The 23884-nt window shown below is 44.8% G+C and overlaps 1 long non-coding RNA gene across 2 annotated transcripts in view; it reads right to left on the bottom strand.

Moving 5' to 3' along the window:
* LOC147023529 (uncharacterized) overlaps positions 1–23884 on the bottom strand; it is a 267038-nt gene that overhangs the window by 48091 nt on the left and 195063 nt on the right. For both annotated transcript variants that reach the window (XR_015060254.1, XR_015060255.1), the window contains exon 6: positions 181–247. This is a non-coding gene — a long non-coding RNA (uncharacterized LOC147023529). The remainder of the gene's footprint in view (positions 1–180; positions 248–23884) is intronic.

Below are 23884 nucleotides of genomic sequence, written 5' to 3'. Positions count from 1 at the left end.
CTGCAATAATGTATTAAGTCCAGGGGATTTTCTGATAGCTTGGTATTAAATTGTGGAAACAAAGTTCTGATGCATGTACTTAGGATGGGAGATGTGTAAAAGGGGGACAGTCATACAATTAAGGGAAGATGGGGGTCAGATTTCTGCCATATTGTATGTACAGTGCTTAAATATGCATACCTGTTTGAAATTTGAGGGCCCTGACTGCAAGGTTGAAGTTCATCATTGGCTCTCGTCAATGATGGGGCTGTCAGGATGGAAAGAGTGAACACAGTGATGGAGATTAGTTAATTACTTAATTGGCCCCGGGTGTTTTTGATACCGAAGTATATTCTAAGATGTCACATCTGTCACACTATAATTGTGAGAATGTTTGTTTTCCCACGAAAGATGTTTTGCTTGAAACATGTATAACCAGATTGCCATGACGGACATTTACATAAGTAGAGAGTTCAAACAGTTGTATGAACGAAATGCACATGATAGTCCAAGACACGTCCCAACATATAAAAAGTGAATCTATAAATCAAATTGCATTTACATTATTTTCCAATATTTTTACCTCCGTCACCAAAGGTGGATGGAGGTTATGTTTTCACCCCTGTTTGTCTGTCTCTCTGTTTGTGTTTGTGAGCAAGATATCTCAAAAAGGTATGGACAGATTCAGACAAAACTTGGAGGACAAGTTGGTTGTGTAACAAGGAAGAATTGTTTCGATTTTGGTGAACATCCAGATCCAGATATGAGAATTTTTTTCAGTGAATCTTCACAATTGAAAGATAGGGCCAAAAACAATACGTAGCTTGAAATCTCAAAACATTGTGGACGGATGACACAATTTGGCGGATGAGTTCGATAGGTGACAAGAACAAGCCGATGAGATTTTGGTTAATGTCTGGACGCAGATCCGGCTTATCAGTGGGAGACAAAACTTAAACTGTTCAGCCTGGTGGAGGTATGCACTCCACCAAATGTCATTCCAGTTATATATTTCTATATATTAGTCATAAATGTATACATTTAAAATTCAAAAACGGCTGTTGGGAGTTTCTTAGACTACTTTGAGTATTTCATCCAAAAACTTTTTTCACCACCCCTTGTATCTTGTATTTTTTATGTTCAATTTAATTACTTTATCATGTTTTATATATGACTTTGCACAAAAGGTCATAGCCTGGTGTTGGCTTAGTGGTTAGGGAGGTGGGCTTGGGATCCTAAAATACTGAGTTCAAATACCACTTGGCTGTTGAATTAATACCAGGTGGGGTTGATTCTGTCTGTCATCCTTCTGAGGCTGGCAAAATGAGTGCTAGCTTGCTGGTATCCTGTGATGGAGTGGTGACCTGTCCAGGATTGTGCCCAATAGCCAAGGAGACTGCTTCGGCAGCACCAACGCTCTGCACAGAGTATGTATGGTCCCAATGGATGGATGGATGGATGGATGGATATTCATGTCTCCAATAGCTGTGAGACAGAGGTCAAGAGACATCTGAGTTGGGCCTTGGGAGTCATTAATTCACTGGATCATGGAGTGTGGCACTGTTGGTACCTGTGCAGGAGGACGAAAGACCGATTCTTCAGGTCCTTGGTGCTTCCAGTCTTGCTCTATGGATGTGAGACTTGGACTCTTACCAGGGATCTGAGACGGACACTTAATTCCTTTGGTAACAGTTCTCTTCGGAGAATCCTTGGCTCTTGCTGGTCGGACTTTGTGTCCAACGAGTGGTTACTGAGAGAGACTCGAATGAGATTTGTTACCTGCGTAGTCCATTAGTGTCAGTTGCAGCTCTATGGACATGTGGGTCGTTTTCCTGACGCTGATCCTGCTCACCAGATTCTCTCAGCGAGGAAGCCTCATGAGTGGAGGAGGCAATGAGCTGACCACGTGTATCATGGTTGAAGCAGGTTGATCGGCATCTCAAGGAGATGGGGATGGGCCAGGCATCTGCCCGGGGGATGACTAGACAGAAGCCCCTGAAGAACCGACGGAAAGTGGACGCAGTGACATGCTGCTCCAGCACATGCTCCCATACCTGATCTGATGTGACAACTCATCCACCAAGTTTTGTCATAATCCGTCCATAACCTTTTGAAGTATCTAACTATATATCGTTTTTGGTTCGATCCCTCAATTTTGAGGAATCACTTGCAAATTAAAAAAACTCAGGTATCCAGATCTGGACCCTGATTTTCACCAAACTCTATTGAATTCGTCTTTGTCACACACCCAACCTGTCTGTCAAGCTTCGTCTGAATCCCTCCATAACATTTTGAGATATCATGCTCACAGACAAACAGACAGGCACAGAGAGACAAACAGGGGTGAAAACATAAGCTCCATCCACCTTCGGTAGTGGAGGTGAAGATACTGTGGATATGTCTCCACAAATAATTTTTTAACAACCAAGAGGAATTTCACATCCATAAGACTTTAAAAATGGTACGTGCTGCTTCCTTTGCCTGTCACTCAGAATTTTAAAAGGATAGAGCACAGAGAAACAACCATATGTTAGCAACCGTTGTAAGGCTTTGATGGGCCAAATGCCTTCCTCCTGCATTGAAGTTCCTTGTAATGGAACTTATATGAGGTAAAGTGTTGTACATCACAAGTGTTTTGCTGGAATTTGGGATAGTCCCAATTATTTTCATTCATACCAAAGGGGTCTGAAAAAAAAACAGCACATTTGGTGTCATTCTACAAAGAGAACTGTTTCATGCAAACAAATGCTTGATCAGATCCGATTTGCCATTGGAGGCTCAACATTCATGGAGCATAATGCTGTTCCTTTGGCACTTCCAAGCTGGGCGAAATAATCTATTAATTTCATAACATACTCTGGAATTTTTCATGTCGGCAGGTGGTGGGACGGCAATATGCTCCATGATGAAGCACTTCGAGCTTGCATCGTATTAGAAAGGAAATTTTAGTCTTTTTGGTTATTTGGGATTAAAGGAACATTTGGACTTTTATAACACTAACCAATAATTAATGAGTTCTGATTGCAATGGATAAGTTGTTTTAGTGCAAGTTCTGTGAACACAGTGAATATGCACCCATTATGTTGTGTTATCGTCATTCAAATTTAACACTCATTTGGATTTCATCAAATATCTCACGGACATGGAACCAGATTAGTACCCCCAAACAAATCCTCCTTGGTCGTAGATGTGCGAGGCCATTGCACTCAGAAACTCAGCCTAGCTCTGAGCATCTTCTGAATCTATTATGAAATGCTGGGAGAAACAAATATATAATAACTGCTCGCATGGATTCTGCAAAACATTTACAGAATGACAGCTGAAGATTTCCTTTCCAACGTGTCTCTTTCATGTCAACGCCTGCTGACTCGCTGCAGAAAAACCCTTCGACTTACATTTTGGTGCGGTCGATATTGGTTATAATTGCTCGTGTTGGCCGCTATGGGATGCTGTGCTATCGGCTCCTGCCATCTGGTAAGCCAGGCCACTTGGCCTGGCTTATCTGCACTTACCCTACCTCCATCCCAAAATTGATGTTGCAAAGCTGATCGGCACATAACTGCTTGGTACCAGCCGCTCCACATTGTCCCACAGGGCCGGTGGGCCAAAGCAGTGCAGATGGACAGTCTGACGAGACGAGGACAAGATGAGTCTGAAGCGATATACAAATTGTGCAGCTGAAAACTCAGTGACCTGTGCGGAAAATCGATCCTGCACTTTATACATTACCAAGTTGACCTTAAAATCGTTATTTTGAATGCATTTAACAATACTCTCAGTAATTAACTGGTAATATGTAGAGCAATACCTAAGTGCAGAGTGAATTATTCCGTAGTTATCTTTTTCGACAATGTCTAAGACTCAGAGGAGCTTGCACATAACAAGCCAGAACAAAGACATGATACGCGATGAATTCAAGGAACATTATAAGAGAAAATGGACAAATCAAAACTGCAAAATATTTGAATGTGGAGTCAAAACGGCAGCAGGTGGAATGATCGATCAGTAAGTTCGTGGCAAAATATGAAAGTAGAAAAATAAACCAAAGGTGATTTTTCTTTTTTTTTTTTACAGATAAAAGGCTTAAAGGTCCCATGACACCCAAAAGTACTGAAATTTCATGAATATATATATATATATATATATATATATATATATATATATATATATATATATATATATATATATATATATATATGTCCAAAAGGAGTTTTTCATCGTGATTTCAGATCTGACAATGTTTTTTCACAATGCTCGTTCTGTAAAATTAAAAAAACAAACCTCTTCGGGAACACCCCTAAAAATTATACTGAAAGGGGTGTAACCCACATGACGTCATCTCCAGGACGACAAAGGCTGCACGTAAATTGCTCGGGTTGGTGGTCTACATGATTGTATTGGCTTTCTGTGCGTTTCCACATTCGATTGGTCGACTCAATCGCTTCGTTCATTTCTGCTTTAAAAAAATCGAACATTTGGTTTTGAATAATGGATGGCATGGACTTTGATTTGTCTGGTAACGACAGTGAGTGTCTGGTAACGACAGTGAGAGAAATGAAGGATTTTTGTCTGAATCAGATGGAGAATTGTCGGATAACATAGTCGCGGGAGGTGAAGTTCAGGCAGCTGGAAATGAAATACGGCCTTAGCAGTTTGAGCCTGAAGCAGGAGAAGCAGAGGAAACTGGCGATGAAATTCCCGGAGTTCATGATGATCGGGAGGACATCGAAGGAAGACTTGGCAATAACAACTGGTTAGACAAAATCCTATTCGTAATTCAATAATGTAAATTCGACTTGCATGCTGCTTGATATGAGAAATATTTTAGTGACGTGACGTGAACAGCACAGCGCAGCGGACATGTTTCTCCGCGGCGAATGAATCACAAGTAAGGCCAGCCCATGTCATCGGCCGTATCTCTCCACGCATAAAACGAAGCAATCTCGCTGTCTGGATACGATGAATCTTGTGTGCAGAACACACCTTGTGACACAATTGTCTGGAGTAGTCCAATAAATCTGACGTTCTGTTGCATTTTTATTTATTTTATTCCTACTGTCGTCATGTAGCACCAGTAAAAAACAATGAAGAAAAGAGAATAATAAAAGAAAGCTACAGCATGTCAGATTTATCGGACTAGTCGGATGGACGACGGATTTATCAGACTAGTCGAGACTCTAGAGTTGACAAGTAACTTGTATTAGCATGCACACGATGAAAAAGTCAATGCGTAAGACTCCTGAGGCTATGAGGCCGTGTAATAGGACAGATAAATTTGTTTTTCATAGTTGTGCAAACATATTTTTCCCTGTTCATTTATTACAGCATTTTGGCTAAATGTTAATGAATAGCAAGCCAATGGAAGCAGTACCTTCACTTTAGAATAAACCCACGTATGTCGAGTGCAGCCATACCTGGCTTGCATGTATGTGGAATCGTACCTATCCCAGCAGGCTGGTTTCAACGAACAATTCATTTTGTAATGAAAGCAGATCGCACAAAACGAAAACTGCGTCCATAGTTGCCAAAAAAGGACCCCTGTGGCCTGTATCATCATGGCATGTAAAATCAGGTTTTGAGAGCACGGTGTTGCATCCAAATGAAGTTACACTTTCTGCACATTTCTTAATCTTTTCTTCACTCAATATAATCGTCCGAACAGAAGAAAAAGTTAAGGTTTTAATGCTTTTGCTTAAATAAATACAATTAGTGATAAAAATTGCTAGTTTCTTAAAAAAAAAATTCAGATTTCACTCCAGATTTTGACACTTATTTAGTCCATCAGGTCCGATTCTTAAATCAGATATAATATTTTTATTATATACTTAAATTAGTCCATCAGAATATATCGTGTTTACAAATCAAGGCATGCTTAAATAGGCTGAACAAAATGGCGAATTGAGACCCCAGCTAGCTGACAGAGGCTGATCAAGGATAATGCCTTGCCAAAGGATAATTAAATAAGGCCATTAATTATGTTCAAAAGGGGTGTTTTAATTAACCCAAACACCTAATTTTAATTTGTGCACTTCCTTGGAGTTCCCTTAGAATGCATGCAAAGTTTCAGGTTGCTGCTACATTTCATGGTTTTTGAGTTATGGAGGAGACACACACAATCGTATAGATGTCAAAAAATGTCAAAAGTAATTGCGTAAAACTATTGTTTACATTCTTGATGGGTTGATTGGCGATGCTAAAAGACTAAATTATGATTTTAAGTCAAATAAAATCGTAAAAGGGAGGATCTGCTTGGCAAACACCGCTGGTCCATGGGTCTCTGTATAATGATGTACATGGTGTGACCATAAGTCCAAAAATTCCCACCTGTTGTCGATGAAAGATAGCTGTGGAGCTCCTTGCACCATGATCCCGGTTTGGACAGTAGCCAATGTGGTCGAGTCAAGAAGGCGGTTGTTCTTTAGGTTGACAAGGAGTGCAAACTTGTGGAGGAAGTCAGTCCCAATGATTCGTCGTTGTACTTGTGCAATTATGAACATAAAGGTAAAGTGCCTAAGTAACATAATGTTGAGGGTAGGTTGTCATCTCCAAAATGTGGCAATATGGCTGCCATTAATTGCGACTTGAGGTGGTCCCGGGAGACCATAATAATGGTCACCAGGTGGAGCTGGAACCACAGATACATTTGCTATGCTATCAATGAGTTGTCATTGTTTGTTGGCTAGCTCAGTCGCATATAACCGCCCAGTGGTGTTGGCCATGGTCGCTGGCATCACTACTGGTGACCGGCATGCCCGTTTAAAGGCCAGACACATGGTGGGCAGCATTGCTTTGTGGCACTGGTGAATCGGCAGTGATACCAACATCAGTCCGAATTGTTACTGCATTGAGGGTTATTGTCCATTTATTGATGACTGTTGGCCAATCTCCTGCAGCCCACTTTGTCGGTCCGAAGTTCATTATGGACTATCATGGTGATCTGGTCTTTCCATTCGAGGTTTGAACATGGATCTGTATCGGCGATGGCGGTAGCAAGTGGTAGTACGGTGGTATTGTTGGTGTCATTGGTTGTTGAAGTACAAAAAAAATTGCTGTGTTGCCATTGCATGTGGTCGATCAACTCTCGTTGCAGAGAGTCGACCAGCCAACGTAGCCATCTTGGCTTCCAGAACCACATTGGCCGTTGCAGCAAGTTGTGTCAGTTCCAAGTTGGCATGAGCTGCTAACACACAACATGCTTGGTGTGGTAATTTATTGAGAAACATGTGATCTATAAACCGAGGATTATTGGCATATTTATAGCCTAATATTTGTTATTTCTCGCGAACCAAAAGTGCTTTGGCAAAAACAGTATTTCTATTTTTTGATTAATCAATTAATTGATTAATTAGTTAATTATTCACGATTTATTTATTTTCTTTCTTATCTGGGCATTAAATCAGGCACCTTTTGAGTGAGGAAGCTAATATAATATTTGGACACAATAGTGAACATGTGATTAGACTCCAGAGGGTATTTTTGATTTATTTATCAATCAATTAATTGATTAATTATTCCTTTTTCCATGAATTATTTAATTTTCAAAAAGTCAAAAATGAAGCAGTGGTGGTTTTTGGTATGCTATTCGTCAATTGATTAAGAAATTAATTATTTTACGATTATTATTTATTTATTTTAATTTCACAATCAATCAATCATTTTCTTTCTTGTTTGTTTGTTTGTTTGTCCAAGCGATATCTCAGCCATCCTTTCAGCTCGGAAGCTGAAATTTGGGCACAATAGTGAACAAGTGCTTTAACAAACACTGTATTTTTTTGTTTTTTGATTAAATACTTAATTATCATAGATGTATTTATCACTTAATTATTATCTTTCTCATCTGGGCAAGATTTCAGGCACCTTTTGAGTTAAGAAGCTGATATTTGGGCACAATAATGACCAAGTGATTTGGTTATAAAGGGTGTTTTTGATTTATTGATTCATCAATTAATCAATAATTAATTTTCAAAAAGTTACAGATTGGGATGAAAAAATGGTGGTTTAGGAATGCTATTAACCAATTAAATGAAAATTAATTATTTTATGATTACTATTTATTTTAATTATGCAATTAATCAATTCATCAATTTTGTACACCACTCCCAATTCCGTCTCCATGTACTGCACAGCGGGATTGTGGAGCACTTTCGATGCCCTGGCAATGTCGTATGCTGGAGGATATATTATTTATTTATTTGGCAATGGAGCGGTGTACTTTGAATGTACCTCTACTTGTATCATATAACAGTCATTTATAAGCTTCTAATACATGATGAAGAAGGTATGCTTTACTGGGTATACATAATGTTGCTGTGAGGCATAAATTCTCTTTCCAAAAAAACCCTCAATTCCGTCTCTCCGGACCTCTTCACTTGACTGTTGCAAGGAGGTGGGTCCAAGCAAGCCTCATCCAGTTGATTTCCTCCACCCACTTTCTTTGGCGGTGTCCCGAGGCATTGTATATCACCACCCAAGCAATGAAAAAATCTAAAGAACAATAAAATTAATTTATTTTGATGTTTTGGATAATTATTTTGTCAATTACATCTGTCTATTGATGACTTTCAAATGTACGGCCTTGTGTCCACATTCAACTTCCCATGACAAAGCGATCTTCCTTTTATATCCGGGTTAATTTCCTGGAATGTGAAAACATGCATTGGTGAAAACATATTCTCAATGTTTGTTATCACCAGGGTGCCTGATACAGAAGTCCACCTGTATATGCAAACATGCAATACTTAATATATGTACTGTATCACTTATCACTGCACAATGACTGTAAACAATAAATGTTTACATCTTCCTAACATACACTGCACATCAACCATAAATGACATAAACCCACAGACTCTTCTCTAATCGTACTGCCTAATCATAGTATTATTTTTCAATAACACTGAGAAACACCAGCTTCCCAAAAGCGCGTTCCTCCATCACGCTGAACAATTTACGTTTTGTGTACCACTGATAGGCCAGATCTGGATCTGTTGAACCTCAACATAAAATCTAATGAGCTTGTTTTTGTCACCTACCAAACTCATTCACCAAGTTTTGTCACCTGTCCACAACTTTTTGAAATAAATAAATGTAAAAACAAACATCGTTTTTGGTCCTATCACTCAACAGTAAAGAATCACTTAAAAATTCTAGTATCCATGATATTGGGATCTTCACCAAAATCTAATCATTTCGTCCTCATCACACACCCAACCTGTCCACCAAGTGTCGTCCGAATCCATCCACCGAATCCGTCCACTTGTCCACCAAATTTCGTCCGAATCCATCCACAACTTGAGATATCCTGTTAACAAACAGACAGACAGGGGTGAAAACATAACCTCCATTCATCTTCGGTGGCGGAGGTAATAAACTACTTTTGAAAAGAAGCCACGAACATATTTATCAGCCCTTGTTAGTGCTTTGTTCTGAACAACAGAATGTTGCTTGGATTCCCTTTATAGAATTTCATTTGAAAGAAGTAATTCAAGAATATACCCTTCGTTTCTTATTTTGTTTAAATCATTGAAATGTATATAACAGCCGTTCAAAAGTTTCTAAGAAAGAGATCCTCACAATATTCCAAGAAACACCAACTTTTATATTTTTTTGATGTTTTAGTGGAAAATATTTAGGCAGAAGTAATACATAAATGTATTTATCTCTATAATTATACACCTCGTTATCAAAGACCTTTGGTGTGTCTTGGACTATTGCGAATATCTCCCACCTTGATTGATGGTAAAAATAAAATAAAATAAATGCTGTATACATTTTCTGGCGATTTTATATCGTATTTACTTTAACCAAAAAAAGCAAAATAGTTTTTTGGATTTTTATTTTTATTTTTATTTTTTGCTCAGTTGCCCTGCACAAACAATGGTGACATCCATGCTTCTTGAACCTCAATAAGGTCAAAGGTTATGAGACTATCCCAAATGAAAGATTGCAATCTGCCTAAACTTTTCAGCACAGTAATTTATCACAGACAGAGATGATATGTTAAGCTCTTAAGCCGTGAAGTTTTCCACAAAATCTTGTTATGTGTGTTTTGGCTTTTATAGGAGCAATGACCATGAGGTGACAGCATTTCAAAGTTTTGGGCTTTCTTTTTCCCTCCTGGTATTGGCAAATTGGTAAGCTCGGGTTTGGTGAACTGTTCCAAAGTTCTCAAACACAGCTATGCACCTTGCGTGAAAATACATAAGCTGCAACATCGGATGAGATGCGGAGTGGCAGGCAGAGAAGCACAGCGCTTGCACCCACAACCTCTGGTGTCATTTAATGCTGAGGTTATCTGACGCCATCTGCTTGTGCTCCATCTGCACCTAATAATTGCTGTACTGCTGCAAATTCACAATCTTCCTGAGATGGCTGATAATGAAGTTTTGAATTGCCTGAAAAACTATCTAACTGGATTATCCAAAAGGGTAACCTCTTATTAAAACAAATCGTAGGTCAGATTGAGCTAGATGGTTTAGATGCTTGAAAAAATTGCACAAAAACTTCTGCTATAATTTTTTTACACCTCTCCCATGTTAGTAGCTTTGTATTTGTTTTTATTATACACTATATTTCAAATCACAATACCAAAATGCATGAAATATATCTTAACCACCCTGCATAGCTATTTTATTGAAGTTTCATTGGTCCCTTATGTACTCTGAATGACACTAAATGCAATTTCAATGTATCACCATGAAAAGCCATTTTATTGTCAGGATGAAAAGACGTGTCCAATCAAAGTTGGTCATTAAGTGGACATCAAGATATTATGTACGAATATTAAGAAATGGGGAAGTACTGGAGAGTTTAGAGCAATTTTAAGAAAGTCTGAAGAGGTTGGTGATAAAAGGAAAAAGATGGGGGTGGGGGGAGGTCTGGAGATGGTAGTAAGAGGAATGCAAAGTAGGAAAGTGTAATTAAGGGGGTAGGAGTCACAATTGCACAATTTTGAGTACATCACGAGTAAATGATCTATGATGAGAAGAACAAACAAATCACACAAGAGCTTCATGCTCAGACGAAGGACAAATGCCCAATATGTCATCTTGACTTTGTTTCCCATGGCTGTTAGTCCACCTTTCTCAACCTCCAGTTGATTAAATAAAAATCCTGCCATTCGAATTGGCCACCAATACCGACGACATTGGCCGAGGTAGCATCTAGATATACACACCCACACACAAAACATATACATGTATATGTATGCATATATAAATAAATCTATAAAAATGAATGTATATATACATATGTAAATATAAATATATATATATATATATCTTTACTAATAAATTGCAATGTGTGTGTGTGTGTGTGTGTGTGTGTGTGTGTGTGTGTCTGTCTGTCTGTGTGTGTATGCGTGTGTCAGTGTGTCAGTGTGTCTCCTCCATAACTGCAAAACCATAAAAACGAGCAGCCTGAAACTTTGCATTCATACTAAGAAAACTCCAAGGAAGTGCATAACTGAAAATTGGGTGTTTGAGTTAATTAAAACACCCCTTTTGAAAATAATTAAGGGCCTTATTTAATTACATCCTTCATCAGGCGATCCACGGCCACCTTGCTCTCTGGGCTCTTAAGGCGGTTCCTGGGTAACCTCACTGGGGTCTGAAGCCGAGAGTGGTTCATGCTCCGTCTCTCTGAGCGAGTGGTTTGTGCTCTGCCACCCTGAGCGAGTGATTCGTGCTCCATCACTCTGAGCGAGTGGTTCGTGCTTCGTCATTCTGAATGAGTTGTAGTGAAATAACACTCAATTTCTGAGCCGTTTGCTGTATTAACGTTTTTTCTCAATTACCGAGCCCACCATCACATGCAGCTGTTTATAAAAAATAATGTTTGTGAACACATCCCTGAAACGTTGAAATAAATGCAACGTTGCCTTTCGGTGAAAGTTACTCAAGGTTTCTAGGTTGTATACAGTAAGCAGTGTCGTTGGTAATCACATTGATTCCAACCTGTCGATTCCCGAAAAATTGCCGATGTAGGCCAAGCACGTGTGTGTGTGTGTGTGTGTTGTTCACATAGCCTGATATATTCCCTCTGCTAACTCCCCTACCCCCACCCGTGTGTCTGTCTGTCTGTCTGTCTGTCTGTCTCTCTCTCTCTCTCTCTCTCTCTCTCTCTCTCTCTCTCTCTCTCTCTCTCTCTCTCTCTCTCTCTCTCTCTCTCTCTCTCTCTCTCTCTCTCTCTCTCTCTCTCTCTCTCTCTCTCTCTCTCTCTCTCTCTCTCTCTCGACATATCCGGGCGGTGTTGATGTCCGGACAGGAGTTTGTCTCAGGACGTATCCAAGCGGTGTTTGTCTCTTGCCAGCTTGGCTCTGGATGGGTCTGGGCGGTGGTTGTCTGGACAGGAGTTTGTCTCTGGACTTGTCCGGAGAGGAGTTTGTTTCTGGACGGGAGTTTCTCTCTGTGTCCGGACCATGTTTCTAGTATTTTTCACAAAACATTTTCATGAAACTGCATGAATTGTACTTAATGCTCGACTGCATGTCTTCCTTCCCTTCCGCTGACATCACACGTTACACTGTCTTCCCTTCCCCAAACCTTCCTTGCTACCCCTCCCTCCTTCTCCTTTCCCACCCACCTCTTCACTCTCCCAGCTCTCTCTCTCTCTCTCTCTCTCTCTCTCTCTCTCTCTCTCTCTCTCTCTCTCTCTCTCTCTCTCTCTCTCTCTCTCTCTCTCTCTCTCTCTCTCTCTCTCTCTCTCTCTCTCTCTCTCTCTCTCTCTCTCTCTCTCTCTCTCTCTCTCTCTCTCTCTCTCTCTCTCTCTCTCTCTCTCTCTCTCTCTCTCTCTCTCTCTCTCTCTCTCTCTCTCTCTCTCTCTCTCTCTCTCTCTCTCTCTCTCTCTCTCTCTCTCTCTCTCTCTCTCTCTCTCTCTCTCTCTCCCCTACCCATCCCTCCCTCTTATACACACTTCTTTTTTCTCCCTACTCCCTTTTGTATTACTGTCAGCAAAGTGACGGTTGGTATTTGTGAGTACTTAAATAAATGTATATGTCTATATATACACATATATATATATATATATATATATATATATATATATATATATATATATATATATATATATATATATATATATATATATATATATATATATATATATATACATATAGAGATATATATATATATACATATAGAGATATATATATATACATATAGATATATATATATATATATATATATATATATATATATATATATATATATAAATATATATATATATATATATAAATATATAAAGTTGAAAGTGTGTCTGTGTGTTTGTCTGTGACCTATGCACGCGAAAAGTATTGGACTGATCTTCACCAAACTTCACAAGCTGACAGAACATGTACCCGGGAGTGTCCCGATGTAAAAGAATTGTACTTCGGACTTCCGGTTTCCGAATTATGACGTCATCACCTGATTTTGTAACGTTAATTTTTCAAGTTCAGCAGATTGACATGGGGCCAACGCCATATACAATATATCGAACATATGATTTTAAGTTTTTGTTTGTCTGCTTGTTTGTTTGACTGCAAGCACTAATCTCCTGAAAGGTGAAAGATAGGAGCTAACCACTGAAACAAAAAATGTCGAGATGGGCCCCAGGAAGGTTATATGCGGTGTGGCAAGGCCCCTGGGCAGGGAGGGGGGAGGGGGTGTGTTTCCCCCTCACCAACCCCATTAGCCTATGTCTGCCATGGCCCAATAGAGAACTGATACTGTGCTTGCGTCAGACATATGTATAAAAGATTAAATTCATTCAAAAAGAACCCGGGCAGCCCCGGGTGCATTCACCGAGTATATATATACAGATATATATATATATATATATATGTATATATATATATGTATATATGTATATATATATATATATATGTATATATATATATATGTATATATATATATATATCTTCTTCTTCTTTTGGCTGCTCCCGTTAGGGGTCGCCACAGCGGATCATCCGTATGATCCGCATAGTGATTTGGCACATGTTTTACGCCGGATGCCCTTCCTGACGCAACCCTGGTCGCCTCTTACGACACAGGGATATGGTACACCTATTTTAACCGGGGTATACACCGGCCCAGTATACTGGTACTCATTTCGCCGACCTCGGAAGGATGACAGGCTGAGTCAACCCCCTGGTGTATTAATTCAGTGGCCCAACGGGGCTTGAACTCAGGACCTCTTGGATCCCAAGCCGCTGCCCTAACCACTGCGCCAACACCAGGCTATATATATATATATATATATATATATATATATATATATATATATATATATATATATATATATATATATATATATATATATATATATATATATATATATATATATTATTGCGGATTTCGCGCCCGCCGGCGTGCGGACGGCCACGTAACTCGAATCGCGGCACGTAGCCCACCGGACGGACAATCCCGTCGTGACCCTCTCGGACTAACGCCGGGAACCAGTCACGGGTGGGCCTTTCGGCCTCACCACGATCGTGCCAATCGGCCCCCCGCGTGGGATAGGGATGCTCGCCAAATTCGACCTACCTAAGTACCCACACGGAGGGTAGACCGGGCGATCGCACCTTGCCGCAGGTCGACTTCGGACACGGGCCACTTTAAGCGACCCGTTCCGTACTATCGGGATAACCGAGCGGTGTTATCGTCAACCTCGACGGTTCGATTAATTATCGGGCGTTTTAGCCCACGACCAACCCTTTACGTGAAGTAAGATGGAGATTCAATAAAAGAAAAGACAAAGCGAAACGGGAGAAACAGTTCAACATAAAGCACATTTATTTCGCGATGGCACACGGATAGCACACATACAATTATACACCAAAAGCAAATGTAAAAATAGAAGAAACACACAATAATGCACAAAAAGCAAATGTAAAAGAGAAACACAATGCAGATCTACCACCGACTACCGAGCACACGGCAACACTTATACAGTTTTACTTCACTGACGGCGCCGACAACACATATACTCAAAGCAAAAGAAAAAGGGACCACCCTCCACTATGAGGGGGCAGACAGGCCTGGGGCCCAGACCGCGTCGAGCCTACCCGTCTGGTGATGAGCCGCAAAATGGCGGTGGCGCCCCGACTCCGCGGGCCTCGCTGGCACTGCCTGGTATGGGGTGGGAACGGGGCCCCCTTCTCGCACTATCTCAGCGCGGGGGGAAACAGGAGGGGATTGTTGATGCTCGGGGGAAGGAGGATATCTCGCTGGCTCGGGTCCCGCGACGAGCGTCTCCACCGCGACCTCGGTCGCGTTACCGGCCTCTCCTCTCCGCAGCTCCCCGACTCTGACACGAGCGCCCTCTCGACTGCCTTCGCCGCCGCCACCTCTCCAACTCTCCCACTCTCCACAGCTCCGTCCAACTGCTTTCTCCGACTCTTCTCTTCTCCACTCTCCTTGACTGACTCTTTCCAACTCCACTGCTCCGACTCTTCCCAACTCAACTGCCTTTTTGGCGAGCGAACGCGGCCCTTTATAGCCCCCGTGGCTTCGCTCCTTCACCTTCGACCCTTTACCTCTGGCTGGCTCCCCATTGGACAGAGGAAAAGTGGGCGTGAATGCTTTTTGATCCGCGAATCTGCATATAGCGATTATACTCCGACGCACCTGGAGGCGGGGCCAAATCGCCCCATGCTCGCTGATAGGACGGAACAGAAGTGGGCGTGAATCGTTTTTGATCCGATTTCTTCGGAAAGGCTGGTGTTTTTGCACCCGGCGCTCGGCGCGCGCCCTGCACGAGTCCAGGATCGGTGTCCACAAGCGGCGCGGGAATGGCGGTGATGCGATGGTTGCGAGAGCGAGATGTGACGGCAAGGGTCGTGGCTGTGGTTGTGAAGCGGCGTTGCGGTTGGTGGTTGTTGTGTGATGGCTGTTGAGACGTGGTTGGTGGTGGTAGTAATGGTAGTAATGGCGGCTGGTCCAAAATAAAGATAGTAAAAGAAAAACGGCTATCTAGAAGGGTCGCAGCCCGAATGAATGACATTTATTCCCTCTAAACAACGGGTTTGGGCCTAACTACACATATACTTACAGAGATATCTCACCTAAGGGACCTGAATGGTGGTTTGCGAATTTCGTCAACCACAACACTACCCCCTCCCCTTTTTACAGACTCGTCCCGAGTCGTCAAATTTTCGTGTGCCATCATGTGTAGTTTTCCCCTAGTACATTTTACCTACGGATCCCTGAGTGCGACATTCATGGTATTCGTGTCCCCAAAATAAATAACCTGAGGGCTGCGTAACTATCTAAACAAACTCACTCACACGGACGACTTAAATAAAATTGCCGGCGCTAGGACAGACATGCCGGGGGCGCACTCAAATGTACAGTACATCTTAACCTTAACTTACAAATTTTATACTAAACCATGGCCCAGGATCACTGAACTCTGCAAAAAGAAAGCAGTTAGCAGGGAGCCAGGCTGCTTGCATGCAGTCTCTGGCTCAAACAATGCAGGTGACAGGGAACGTGGCCGGCTGCTCACACGCAGTCCAAGGTCTTCCCTTTTGAACTGAACGCAGTGAACCACAACGGTGCATGGGCTGCACAAACGCAGTCTCCGTGCCAGCTCAAGTGGCACACACAATGAGCACAACAAATGGATGGATGAATGAATGGATGCACGCAAACACGGTGCACGGGCCGCAACTGCAGGCCGGAGTTGTAGCTGCCAACAGGGGAGTTCTCGCAGCTTGCAAACTGTTGCCTTGCGGATCCTGGCGCACATGTAAATGAACAGGGGGGCAAAGCAAAAATTGAACGGGCCTGGTGAACAGGGCAGTGGGCATGGCATGGCAAAGGTGAGCAGGCAACCACAGCCTGCAGAAGAAGGCCGCTGAAGGCAAACACAGCCGGCAGATGAACTGGCCGGCACAGGCCTTGCAGAAAACAGCTGCAGACAATCCGGCCGGTACAGGCCTTGCAGCACAGCAGCTGCAGCCGATCCAGCCGGCACAGGCCTTGCAGCAAAACAACAGCTGCCGATGAAGCTGGCCAGCCTTCGCCATTCAGTGGAGGTTGGTGGAGGGAGTGCGGTGGTGCTGGCCACTCGGAAGGCGGGCTCGGACCTACCCTACGGTCTCCCTCCCAACCTATCGCCTTTGTCTGTAACTGTCCATACCCACCCCCTTAATTTGTGAAACCCAATTTAGCCCCAACTTTTTTTTTGTTGTTTTTATTTTTACTTCCCCACTATAAATCGTCCCCTAACCCCCTGTACTGTCCTTGTTCGGCTAACCTATCCTGTCACCTAGCCTACTCCCAACCCCTACGTTCCCTTCCCGGAAGGGAACAAGGAAGAGCTAACGTCCTGTGTCGAGGCCAAATTCAAGCCTCAGGATGGCCTCCCCAGACTTCAGCGATCTAACCCAAAGCGGGTCCAGCGGCCCACAACGAGAGCGAGGGGATGGATGGTGCGGAGGGGTACACTTCCTAATCTACCCTAACCATTTAACTGTTAAACAACCCCGGGGCTTCCAACAAGCGCCTCTCGCTTAAACTATTGGTTCTAACAACCCAGATTCCCGTCGCCTGTGTTGGTGTCCTCACAATTTCGGGCCTCGCCCCCCAATTTTCTTCCCGTGCCCTCACACGGTCTCATGGCTGGGACGCGTGGCTCCCTTTGGCAGGCACGACCCTCTGCCGAATCTCCAGCTATGGCACCCCCGGGCACTACACTGCCTCTGAGCCTACCAGCTCCCTAACACCGAGGAGTGCCCCCCCATGGCACCTCCCCTGAAACGCACACGTGGCAGGCTGGCTTCCCAGGCCCCTTTCCAAGGGTCACCCATGCCCACAACACTGCCCACGCGGCCAATGGCGCTCCGGGCCCCCGCACCAAGCAGGCGCACCCGTGCCCACTACGCTATCCCGGCCCCCGATGGGCCCTTGGCCTACCACGGCCGACTAGCCTGGTGCCCGGGGTACCCACTCAGCGATACTCACCTTTCGCAGCCACGCTCCCAGCCTGTCAACAGGGCTCCTGCACCCCTCCAAATGGGTTTCGAGCCTACATTCACACCAACAACAAAACGACCTCCATTTTTCAATTTAACTAACCCCCTAACTCACTTTATACTGACCCCGGGGTCCCTTGGGCGGGAGTCTCTCCTCCCCCCAATCACTCATCGCACCATGCATTCCCCATTCGCTCCACTCACACAGACCCGCTGGCCTCACTCACTCAACATGTCTCCACACAACTCACCAACTCTTTAACACACTCACCGCTGAACTCTGCCATCCTTCTAACTATCTCCCCTAACTAACTCGTGCTCCCACGTCGTCCCTAAAACTAGTAGCACGTTCCTTTTAACACTACGTAGCTAAACTACGTCCCCGCTACACATCCACAAGTCTGTCACTGTCTCCAAATAATCCCATTAATCAATTTCCCAACCTAAATCTCGCTACAATCCCTCTAACTCATCCATTCCACGGACTCCATGAGGACTTACCCCTGCCCCATGAAGTCGGTCTAACTAAGCTAACCCTTCCCCCTAACTAGTTTCCATCCTGTGCCCTGGTCAAGGGGGTCTTCCACCCCTTGCCCAGGAATCCTGTGCACCCGAAAGTGAGGCTTGCTTTTTTTTTTTTTTCCACATGCGCAGCACCAGCGCGGCAACTCACAGCTCGCGCACTTTGCACCTGCCCGTGACGTCATGCAGCTGCACGTGTACCTCGTCCCTCCTTGGATGGTACCATCCGGCAGGGATACCCATCCTGCCGGATTCCAACCCCACGTGCAGCCATGACGTCACCGTGCGCATAAAAAAAACACAAGCCCCACGTCTCGAAGGGTTCCCCACGCAAACACGTGTGCTTTGCCCGTTGGAGCTTAACACACACGCCCGCGTGGAGAACCCATCCGGTCCAAATCCATAATCCTGCTTAAACTTTGTCCGTCCGCGGGATCGGCAAATCCACCGCTGGCGTTTCCGGACCGGGACTTCACTCTCGCAAGCGAGCACGTGGGGGCCTCGTTCGTTGCACAGCACGGACCTCGTGCTCACTGCTGGGTGAACCCGGCACGGTCCCCAAAACAACTACAGCCGCTACTCGGCTTTCTTTCCTCTGTCGCAGTATCCGTCTCCATTCGACACACACACTCCCGCGTGTTACGACGTTAACACACCTCACCATTAAACTCACACCGGGAGACGCGGCTGCATGTTCACACATGCCGACCGACATCTCCCTTACACACAGCGACCTTGCACACGCTGTCGCTCTCACACTCGGCCGCTCCCTCACGCATGCCATTACCCTTGCACACGTGGCTCCACTCACTCGCGGCCTTTCACTCACTCGTGCCATTTCCCTCACACAAATCATACCACTCACACACGCGGGGGCACTCGCCCACGGTGTCTCACTCACACACGCGGGGGCACTCACCCGCGGTGCCTCACTCATACTGGCCGTTTCACTCACACACGGCGACACTCACACCTTGCACCACACACACAGGGACAACCACACTGGGGATTCGTGTCCCCACAAGGGTCTCCGGGGCCTCTATACCCCCCAAGCTCTCCGTGCACCCGTTCGCAGCACTTCTCCCCTCGAACTCGCAAAGCACGACTGAACCCACCTGGTCGTGACTCGCCTCAAGGGGGCATACTCCCTCCCCTCGTTCCTGGAGGAGGCTATCCCGCTGCTCGCACTGGGTCCCTACACGCTCCGCGAGCTCACCCTCATCGTCCTCCACTACCTCCGTGTGTGTGTGCGTCTCTAAACCCGTCATTATCATGCAGTCTCTCCTCTATTTTTTCTGTCTCCCGTGTCTCTCCACATTTTCTCTCCTGGTTCCTTTTTTCTGTCTCTTCCTGGTTCCTTTTTCTTTCCCATCTGAGTCGTTCTTTCTCTCTGAGCCCCATTAGCTGTTCGTTCTCCCTCCGTAGCTCCTCAATCTCCGTTGACTCCAATCTCGCTCTCCGTTTTAGTTGTTCAATTTCACACTCATATAGTTGTTGTTTTCTCTCCCACTGTTCCTCCTGCTCTTTGTTTTCCAATCTCATCGTTTCTTTCAATTGGCTCATTTCCTTCCTGTGTTTCATTCGCTGTTCTCTCACTACTCTTCCTCGTTTCCTCTCCTGTCCTTCCTTCTCCAGTTTCATGGTTTGCTCCATTTGGTTAATCTCCTTTTTATGTTTCATTCGCTGCTGTCTCATTACTCTTCCTTGTTTCTTCTCCTGTCTTTCCTTATCCAGTTTCATGGTTTGCTTCATTTGGTTTATCTCCTTTTTGTGTTTCATTTGCTGTTGTCTCATTACTCTTCCTTGTTTCCTCTCCTGTCCTTCCTTCTCCAGTTTCGTTGTTTGCTTCATTTGGTTAATCTCCCTTTTGTGTTTCATTTGCTGCTGTCTCATTACTCTTCCTAGTTTCCTCTCCTGTCCTTCCTTCTCCAGTTTCATGGTTTTCTTCATTTGGTTCATCTCCATTTTGTGTTTCATTCGCTGTTCTTTGTCTATCTCCTCGTACTCCAGCCTCAGCTTTTCTTTCAATTGGTCAACCTCAGATTCATGTTCTTTTTGTTTTCTATTCCATTGATCCTCTCGTTCTTCCCTCTCCAATCTCGTTGTGTCCTTCAATCTCCTGATTTCTCCTTCCTGCTTCATTCCTTGCTCCTTTACTTTCTCCTCGTATTCAAACCTATTTTTTTTCCTTTTGTCGTTCAGTTTCAAATTCATACTCTTTCAGTTTTCTATTCCACTGTCTTTCTTGTTCCTCCTTCTGCAATCTCGTCATTTCTTTCAACTGACTGATTTCTTTCTCCTGTCTCATTCGTTCTTCCTTCATTACTCTTTCTTGTTCCTCATTCTTTAGTCTGTCCTTCGCTTCCAGCTGTTCGATCTGTACAGTGTGGTTTCTTAAAGTTTCATTTTCCGTTCTCTTCCTTTCCTCTTTTAACACTCTCAGTTCGTTTTGTAGTTCCCTCTCTTTGTTTTGGTGTTTCTGTAACTCAGAAACTTTCTTTTCCAATTCCTTTCTCATCTCCGCACACTCAGACTTTGCTTTGGCTTCTAATTGTTCAATCTGCTCAGTGTGGTTCCTTAACGTTTCATTCTCTACTGTCGTTCTTTCTTCTCTCACCATCCTCAACTTGTTTTGTAATTCCTTCTCTTTGTTTTGGTGTTTCTGTAACTCAGAAGCTTTCTTTTCAAATTCTTTTCTCATCTCCGCACCCTCCGACCTTGCTTTGGCTTCTAACTGTTCTTCCGGCTTGCGCTTGTGGTTTTCTACCCGTCTTCCCAGTTCCTCTGTCTCCGTTTTTCCCTCCAGTCCCAGCTTATCAACTCTCTTCGTCATGTCTTGAAGTCTTTTCTCACACTCCACCGTTTCGACCTTCAATCCCTCCTCTGTCTCCTCCTGGCTTTCTTTTAATTTTTCTAATACCTTCTTTACCTCGTGTCTCGTCTTACACGTCTCCCGAATTATTTTCTCGCCCGCCCCGACCGCGGGCCTGACAGCCGTTGCACTCCCCCCCCCCCCAGCTCGTTCGTCCCAGCACGTGGCAGAGCCATTTTCTCGCCCGTGGTCCGCGTTTCGCTTCTCGCCATTGCCATAATGCCTGCCTGCAGGCCTATGCCCATGCTCTGCATCTCACCCCGCATTTCTTTCATTTGGTTTTTCGCTTCGAGTGCGTTTCCATCAATTTTTTTATTTTCCATTTGTTGCATATTTCTCTTCATTTCGTTGTTCCTTTCTTTCATTTCGGCATTCCTGTAATCCAGTTTGTCATTTATGCTCTGCGCGAGTTCCATAATCTGCCGCATTGTCACCTGCCCTGGCCACTCCCACTGACTACATTTAGTGGTGGAGTTATAATAAAAAAACGGACCAGATGAACGGCATCAATGCCTTTCCCAACCTTCTGGTACGGGTTTCTCTTGCACGGTGATCTCGTCCTGAGCCATGGATTCTACATTACTATTACACATACCTAATCCACCTGGCACCCGCTCGCTTTGAGACGCCATCTTGCTTTTCGTAAAGGGTTAATTTAGCTCGCTCGTAATTTGGAGGGAATCGGGGGTCGCTCCTCTCACCCCTGGACCGATTCCCGTGAATTTAGCTGGAGACAGGAGAGCCCGTTTTCCCGTTCTCCGACACCAGTGTCGCGAGGAGGGGGATGAGTTTGTATCTCACGACCTGACACCAGTGTTGCGGATTTCGCGCCCGCCGGCGTGCGGACGGCCACGTAACTCGAATCGCGGCACGTCGCCCACCGGACGGACAATCGCGTCGTGACCCTCTCGGACTAACGCCGGGAACCAGTCATGGGTGGGCCTTTCGGCCTCACCACGATCGTGCCAATCGGCCCCCGCGTGGGATAGGGTTGCTCGCCAAATTCGACCTACCTAAGTACCCACACGGAGGGTAGACCGGGCGATCGCACCTCGCCGCAGGTCGACTTCGGACATGGGCCACTTTAAGCGACCCGTTCCGTACTATCGGGATAACTGAGCGGTGTTATCGTCAACCTCGACGGTTCGATTAATTATCGGGCGTTTTAGCCCACGACCAACCCTTTACGTGAAGTAAGATGGAGATTCAATAAAAGAAAAGACGAAGCGAAACGGGAGAAACAGTTCAACATAAAGCACATTTATTTCGCGATGGCACACGGATAGCACACATATACAATTATACACCAAAAGCAAATGTAAAAATAGAAGAAACACACAATAATGCACAAAAAGCAAATGTAAAAGAGAAACACAATGCAGATCTACCACCGACTACCGAGCACACGGCAACACTTATACAGTTTTACTTCACAGACGGCGCCGACAACACATATACTCAAAGCAAAAGAAAAAGGGACCACCCTCCACTATGAGGGGGCAGACGGGCCTGGGGCCCAGACCGCGTCGAGCCTACCCGTCTGGTGATGAGCCGCAAAATGGCGGTGGCGCCCCGACTCCGCGGGCCTCGCTGGCACTGCCTGGTATGGGGTGGGAACGGGGCCCCCTTCTCGCACTATCTCAGCGCGGGGGGAAACAGGAGGGGGTTGTTGATGCTCGGGGGAAGGAGGATATCTCGCTGGCTCGGGTCCCGCGACGAGCGTCTCCACCGCGACCTCGGTCGCGTTACCGGCCTCTCCTCTCCGCAGCTCCCCGACTCTGACATGAGCGCCCTCTCGACTGCCTTCGCCGCCGCCACCTCTCCAACTCTCCCACTCTCCACAGCTCTGTCCAACTGCTTTCTCCGACTCTTCTCTTCTCCACTCTCCTTGACTGACTCTTTCCAACTCCACTGCTCCGACTCTTCCCAACTCAACTGCCTTTTTGGCGAGCGAACGCGGCCCTTTTTAGCCCCCGTGGCTTCGCTCCTTCACCTTTGACCCTTTACCTCTGGCTGGCTCCCCATTGGACAGAGGAAAAGTGGGCGTGAATGCTTTTTGATCCGCGAATCTGCATATAGCGATTATACTCCGACGCACCTGGAGGCGGGGCCAAATCTCCCCATGCTCGCTGATAGGACGGAACAGAAGTGGGCGTGAATCGTTTTTGATCCGATTTCTTCGGAAAGGCTGGTGTTTTTGCACCCGCCGCTCGGCGCGCGCCCTGCACGAGTCCAGGATCGGTGTCCACAAGCGGCGCGGGAATGGCGGTGATGCGATGGTTGCGAGAGCGAGAGGTGATGGCAAGGGTCGTGGCTGTGGTTGTGAAGCGGCGTTGCGGTTGGTGGTTGTTGTGTGATGGCTGTTGAGACGTGGTTGGTGGTGGTAGTAATGGTAGTAATGGCGGCTGGTCCAAAATAAAGATAGTAAAAGAAAAACGGCTATCTAGGAGGGTCGCAGCCCGAATGAATGACATTTATTCCCTCTAAACAACGGGTTTGGGCCTAACTACACATATACTTACAGAGATATCTCACCTAAGGGACCTGAATGGTGG

This window comes from Eptatretus burgeri, chromosome 7 (genome assembly GCF_056783735.1).
Source record: "Eptatretus burgeri isolate ZD-2024b chromosome 7, Ebu_testis_v1, whole genome shotgun sequence".
NCBI classification, from domain to species: domain Eukaryota; kingdom Metazoa; phylum Chordata; class Myxini; order Myxiniformes; family Myxinidae; genus Eptatretus; species Eptatretus burgeri.
The sequence above is the reverse complement of the archived record's forward strand: the minus strand, read 5'-3'. Positions and strand labels throughout refer to the sequence as shown.